Source organism: Psammomys obesus, unplaced genomic scaffold, assembly GCF_907164565.1.
Source record: "Psammomys obesus unplaced genomic scaffold, mPsaObe1.curated_primary_1811, whole genome shotgun sequence".
In the NCBI taxonomy this organism is placed as follows: domain Eukaryota; kingdom Metazoa; phylum Chordata; class Mammalia; order Rodentia; family Muridae; genus Psammomys; species Psammomys obesus.
The window spans coordinates 353,998-361,619 of NW_026592586.1; positions in this window are offsets into that span (position 1 = coordinate 353,998).

The following is a 7,622-nucleotide window of genomic DNA, read 5'->3' on the forward strand; positions in this document are numbered from 1 at the left end:
TCTTTGCCTTAGTGATAGATCACTCTGGTAAGGAAGATATCTACCGTTAACAAATAAACTCTGGAATCTCAGTGATTTAAGGAAGTGGAGGTTTGTTTCTTCCTCGAATTACTTTCTGTTTAGAGAGTACATGTAGATATACATCCAATGTCTGATGCTCGTGGTTCCGTAGAAGCAAAGCGACTTCAGAGGAAGTAGTCCGGTCACCCAAAGAGAAAAATGGATACCTTAATATTGAAAACTATTCTACAATCAATAAAACCTTTAGAACATGGCCTGAAAGTTGCCTATCAATGTTGTTCCTCATCTGTTTCCTCATCTGTCACATCAGATGTTGATGTCAGAAGACATAATTGATGGGTTAATGTGTGGACAGCATTGTGAATTGAACCTTCTGTATTTTAAATGACACAGTGTTTTGCTAATATCTCTTTGCTGTTAAGATGCATTGTAATCACCCTTGAACACATTTCAGCAAACATTTGCACAAGTGAAAAATTAAAGACTTGAACTCCTGTTTAGATGTTAATAAAGCAGTGTCATACTGTTCCCCACTAAAAACAATAAAAAACCTACACATACAGCCGGGTGGTATAGCACACGCTTTTAATCCTGGCGCTCTGTGAGTTCAAGGCTAGCCTGGTATACAAAGTGAGCTACAGGACAGCCAGGGTACTCCCACAGAGAAACCCTGTCTCAAAAACAAAACAAAACAAACAAAAAAACACAACAAACTGTAAGACCTGGGGTCTCACAGCTCAGGAGTTCAAGATCGCACCCTTCCCAGAAACTCCCCCACACCAAGACTTGTTGCAAAAGCAAGAGGTTTATTAACCATTGCACAATGGGGTCACCCCTGCCGGTCAGCAAAGAGTGGCACCGGAAGACAAAGGCCTTTAGGTTTTTAAAAGAAAAATTGCGGGAGATTTGAAGTTGCAATCTTGGCAATTTAGGATTGGATGAGGAAGCTATAAAGTAAGATAATTGGTTAGTCTTAGGTGCTCGAGCTTGGCCAGTCCCGCCAAGTGTGGATGCAGCTGCAATTGAAGGTGGGGGTGGTTAGCTCATCCTTGAAGATTAGGGGCTACAGACTTTTGGCTGGAAGTCAAAAGCTACTCAGAACAAGTCTGGGTTCGTTGCTAAGAAATGCTATCTCAAAGACAAGGGTCTGGTCCTTCTTTTGCTGAGTGAAGGTCATTGCTTGCTTGCCTTTTTTTATATCTGTCCTCACAGATAGGGTCACATTCCTCCATTCTCTGGAAAGGTACTAAGAGGTACTAGCTTAACCTGGACCGAAAACTCAAAACTATAGGCTTTAAAAGACATATAGGTTACAAAGTTAGCCTAACCCTTTCAAAACCAAAAAAAAAAAAAAAAACAAAAACAAAAAAACCAAACTTACATCTACATGAATGATGTCTTCATTTCACTGCTTATTTGCCTACATTTTTTCTAATTTTTATTTTTTATATTAATTACAGTTTATCCACTTTGTATCCCAGCTGTAGCTCCCTCCTTCATTCCCTCCCCATCCCACCCTCCCTCCCTCATCTCCTCCCATGCCCCTCTCCAAGTCCACTGATAGGGGAGGTCCTCTTCTTCTTCCCTCTGGCCCTAGCCTATCAGGTCTCATCAGGACTGGCTGCATTGTCCTCTTCTGTGGCCTGGCAAGGCTGCTCCCCCTCAGGGGGAGATGATCAAAGAGCTAGCCACTGAGTTCATGTCAGGGACAGTCCCTGTTCCAGTTAGTAGGGAACCCACTTGGAGACTGAGCTGCCATGGGCTACATCTGAGCAAGGGTTCTAGGTTATATCCATGCATGGTCCTTGGTTGGAGTATCAGTCTTAGAAAAGACCCTTGGGCCCAGATTTTTTGGTTCTGTTGCTCTCCTTGTGGAGCTCCAGTCCCCTCCAGGTCTTATTATCTCCCCCTTCTTTCATAAGGTTCCCTACACTCTGCCCAAACTTTGGTTACGAGCCTCAGCATCTGCTTTGATACACTGCTGGGTAGGGTCTTTCAAAGGCCCTCTGTGGTAGGCTCCTGTCCTGTTCCCTGTTTTCTCCCTCTTCCAATGTCTGTCCCATTTGCCTTTCTGTGTGAAGATTGATCATCTTACCCATGGTCCTCCTTCTTGATTAGCTTCTTTAGGTGTACAGATTTTAAATATCCACTTATAAATGAGTATATACTGTGTGTGTCTTTCTGCTTCTGGGATACCTCACTCAGGATGATCTTTTCTAGATCTCATCATTTGCCTACAAATTTCATGACCTCCTTTTTAATTGCTGAGTAGTATTCCATTGTGTGAATGTGCCACAATTTCGGTATCCATTCCTCCATTGAGGGACATCTGGGTTGTTTCCAGATTCTGGATATTACAAATACAGCTGCTACAAACATGGTTGAGCAAATGACCTTGTTGCGTACTTGAGCATATATTAGATATATGCCTAGAAGTGTTATAGCTGGATCTTGAGGAAGCACTATTCCTAATTGTCTGAGAAAGCGCCAGATTGATTTCCAAAGTGGTTGTACAAGTTTACATTCCCACCAGCAATGAAGGAGGGTTCCCATTTCTCCACATCCTCTCCAGCATGTGTTGTCACTTGAGATTTTGATCTTTGCCAATCTGATGGGTGTAAGGTGAAATCTCAGGGTCGTTTTGATTTGCATTTTCCTGATGACTGCCTACAGGGTTTGCCTACAGGGTTTTTTTAAATTTATTTTTTATTTATGTATTCGTCTCTTTGTGTGTGTGTGTGTGTGTGTGTGTGCGTGCACATGCATGCCTGTGAGTGTGCATGCACATGTATGTACAGGTAACCATAGAAGCCAGAAGAGGGTATTCTGTTCCCTGGAGTTAGAATTACAGGCATTTGTGAACCATCAGAATTGGGTGCTAGAAACCAAGCTTCAGTCCTCTGCAAGAGCAACAAGCTGAACTGTTGAGCCATCTGCCCAGTCCCATTTGTTGACATTCTTATAGTTGTTATAAAACTTTGAAATGCTTGTAGTCATAGTGGTGAAGATAAGCTTGTTATTTTACACTAAATTTAATATCATCCTGAGAGGGAGATTTTTCAGTGTTTCTTTAAGTGTGTGGTTATGGGTTTGCTTCACCCTTACCCTTGAATTCACTCAATTGTGCAGAGAGTTGTAGATTACAAAGTGTTTTTGCATGAGCACTTTTGAGATATTACTCCATGATTTTCGCTTCTTTTGTTGCTGAAGGTGAGAGTCGCAAAGGTAATTCATGTATGAAAGAGAAAAGAACCACACCCATGTTAGCAATTGTAGTAACAATTAATCACAAATAAATAAAAATTATGTATTTTTAATTGGAGCCTGTTGGTAACATGGAAGCCACATATATGAAGTAAAGCTATTACATGTGATAATATAAATCTATGATAATCATTAAGGTTTTTTTTTAAAGCTTGATTGTGATATAATGCATTTTGATGTGACTTAACTAAGAAAAAGAACACAGAAAAATACTCACGCGGTTTATATGGCAGATTGGCTCTGTTACATCACCCAGGCAACTGCCCGGGTCTGCAAGGGCATGAACCTCATTTGCTTTGTGATTGCTCACAGCAGGATGCCGTAGTCCTCCCAGGAGTAGAAGAGGCAGGCTTGTGAGGAACATTCCAAGCTCATTTACCATCCCTTTGACATGCCAACAAATGGGATCCATACTGTGAAAGACTCCAGAGAAGTGTGTACCCACTTGGTACACACATGGCTTCAGGGAGAGAAAATTCTCCTGTTTCACTCTGGTAATAGAGGGGGCCTTTCAGTGACTCATGAACCTACATCTTTTGTCTTTTATCACCGGAAGTCCCGGGCCTTCCTACAACACTAACAAAACAGGGATGTAACATTAAACTGGTCTTGGTTTCATTTGTTTTCTATAAAAGCAGTGAACATGCTACAATGTGAGACCCCAAATTATCTGTACTACAATTCTAATCCTTCAAATACATAATAAAGTCCTAAACTAAAAACATCTATGCCATAGCTATAAGCCCCCAGCCCCAAAACAGCCATGCTACAGTCCAGATTGCTAAAACATCCATGGTACAACTCTAACCTAGAAAACATCCTCTGATAGTCATACTACAATTATAATCTCCAAAACATCAGTGCTACAATGCTAATCCCCAAAGTGATAGTATCAGGAACCTGGACTTGGGAGAAATTGAGTCGTGAAAGCACAGCCTATGACACTAGGAGTGATGGGCTTAGGGAAAGACATAGGCAGTCTGGGGCTAGAGGTGTAGGTCAGTTGGTAGAGTGCTTGTCTAGCATGCCCAGGCCCTCTACATTTGAGTTCTAACAGCTGGGTGCCACACACTGCAGTCCCAGAAGATGGAAGGTAGAGGCAGGGAGATCAGGGATCCGAAGTCACCCCCAGATGCATAAGGAGCTGGAAGACAGCCTTCACCACATGAGACCCTGAGACCACAAAGAAAAGAGTTAACTGGAAGGTTTGGAGCTGATTAAGTACAAGCAGAAAGGCATTCAATTTGCATTCTAAATTTTAAAGCTAAGACATGGAGCAAGACATGGTGGTCCAAGCTTGTAACCTCTGGCTGTGGAGAGCAGAAAAATCTTGAGTTCAAGGTCAGCCTGAACTACATCCAAAAAGATGCCTCTTGGAAAAAAGAAAAGAAAAGAAAAGAAAAGAAAAGAAAAGAAAAGAAAAGAAAAGAAAAGAAAAGAGAAATCTTTGATGTATCATATTTGAATCCTGAAGAAAGGAACTCTCCGGTTGGGAGTGTACATATGACGGTACAGTTAGCAAGGAGGGTGCTGTAGATTTTTGTATTCAAATTGAGTCTTAAAAATAGCGCAAACATCTCATTGAAAGAAACATACAGAAAAAACAAGGTGTCTGACAGTTTTGTTTTGTTTTGTTATGTATGTGTGTTTTGTTTTGTTTTGCTGGGATGTAGCCAATTAAAAAAAAAAAAACAACTGGTTGCAAGTTTCATCTTCAACATTAGAGGGTGCTATGTGGACAGTCCCAGGCTGTGATCATCAGGGAGGAGGATGCTGCAGCTGTTACTTCCAAAACACATTGTTTTAGAGCTAAAGAACTGTTTATCAACATTAGAATCTGAACCAGAGAAAGGTCCTACCATCACCCTGATGGAGAAGGCCTTGTCATTCACGTGTGTCTGAGATATGCGGTCCTTGACATGACCAAGCCTGTCTTATGAATGATCATTCATGTATGGGTATGCTCACTCCCCAAAACATTTCATCTGGACTTCTATCATTTTTAAGCACAGTTCTGACAAGTAGAAGCCACACCCAATACACACAATAGAAACTTAACCTTGCAGTGTGGAAGCCAGTTAATAGCTCCGGTCCCTAATTCTTCTTATTCTTACTGGTTGACCACAACAGAGGTCAGTGATATCCTTTGTCCTGCTTTAGCAGGCAGGAAAATAAAATCTGGATGGTTAAGGCAAGTATCAACACATACTGAGTCAAATCAAGACCTTTAATATAAATATTTGGAACTTGAAAGGAACAAAAATCAATCCTGAGGCAAACTTCTCATGTTCATAAAGGTAATGTAGAACAAAGGTGAAGGCAAGAAATAGGAGAAGGAAGGTGGGAAGGAGGAGGAGGGCGAAAGGTGGAGAAGGAAGGGGGCGGGGAAAGAACAGCCTAGTGCCGTGTTACACATCTTTAATCCCAGTGCTAAGGAAACACAGACAGGAAGATCTGTGTAGGTTCAAGGCCAGCCTCAACTACCTAGTGTGTCTCAGCCAGCCCTGCCCCCACACTCAAAAACTTTAGAGGCAAAGGGGAGGAAGGAGAGAGGACAGGAGGAAGAGGTGAATTATCATTTGCATTTTTTAAAGCACTGAATTAAAATCTATCTCCATTTTAATGGACTAACATAATCACTGGGGATAACCAAATTGTTTCATGGTCTGGGGAGAGAGCTCAGTAGGTAAATGTCTGTCATGCAAGCATGAGGACCCTAGAACTTACGTGAAAATGTAAGGCCTAGTGATCTGTTTGTAATCCCAGCACTGGGAAGGGTGAGGTGAATGAATTTCCAAGGTTTGCTGGCAATCAACTAGTCTACTTGGCCATCTCCAGGCCAGTGAGAGCTCTTGTCTCAAAACTAAGATTGACAATGTGTCCTGGATAGTTTTATGTCAACTTGACACAGCTAGAGGCATTTAGGAAGGAAGGTTCAATCAAAAAAGTGCCTCCGTAAGATTGTCTTATAGGTAAGTCTGTAATGCATTTTCTTAATTACTGATCAGTGTGGGCCCAGCTCACTGTGGGTGGTACCACATTTGGGCAGGTTGTTCCGGGATGCTATAAGAAAGCACGGTAAGCAAACCATGAGGAACAAGCTGGTTACCAGTGTTCCTCCACGGCCTCTGCTTCAGTTTCTGCCTCCAGGTTCCTGCCATGCTTGAGTTTCTCCATGACCTCCCTCAATGATAGATGGTTTCCTAGAAGTATAGCAAAGTAAACCCTTTCTCCTTCAGGTTACTTTTGGTTTTATCACAGCAATAAAAAAATCCTAATTAAGACATAATACCTGAGGAATAGAATCCAAGATTGACCTCCAGCCTACACACACACACACACACACACACACACACACACACACACACACACACAAGCTCACATGTTCCAGATAAGTGTAGAATATCCAGATTCAACATGCTAACATCTTTTCCTTTGCTATTTATTTATTTGTTTGTTTGTTTAATTATTTATTTATTTATTTATTTTTACTCAGTCCAGCAGCACAACCAATCTTAACCCTCTTCTCTCAAGGCATGCCTTAAGTGTCAAGAAAGTCATTAATTCACACCTAACTAATAAGTGACATTTATGTTGTGGAATGTATGCATCTATTCAGCTCCTCAGGTCCTCCAAATCAGTTCACGAGGTCAACTCAATCACTTCAAGAACAGAACGCCAAAGTTAACAGAAAAAGCATGCCCACAAGTGAAAAAGTACTAATATAAATGCTTATGTTTATGCATCCTGCTGGGAATGGTGACACACACCCTTAAAAACAGCTGTTGGGGTCAGAGGAAGGCAGATCTCTGTGAGTGTGACCTACACAGTAAACTCCAGGCCAGCCAAGGCTACACAGTGAGACCCTGTCTAAAAATTAGTTTATGAATTCCATCAAAAATAGTTGTTGATATATTTAAAACAAGTAAGTTCCCTACATACACGCACATACTGGCAACACTAATGGGATGCAATAAAATATTAAAAAAAAAAAACACAGAAAAAAAGACACGATATTGAAAGGGAGACATGTTGGGGTCTCAGGGGGAACTGGAGGTTGGTGGATAGGGTTGCAGAACACTGTATACATGAATGAGGTTCTCGAAGGAGAGGTGGAGGAAAGGGCAGAGAGAAAGGAAAGTCTTGTTTGACAGGTACAGAACCTTCCTACATTACAAATACTGACTTGAGACACCAACGTGGGACATGAGAGCACTGAAGAAACCCAGAGGGACCGCTATGATAAGCAAGTATGTGGTGGAGAGATGGGAGAAAAAGAGACCGGAACAGTGTGTCCACTAGGAAGAGAGGTGGAACTGGAGACGCGAGGCCGGAGA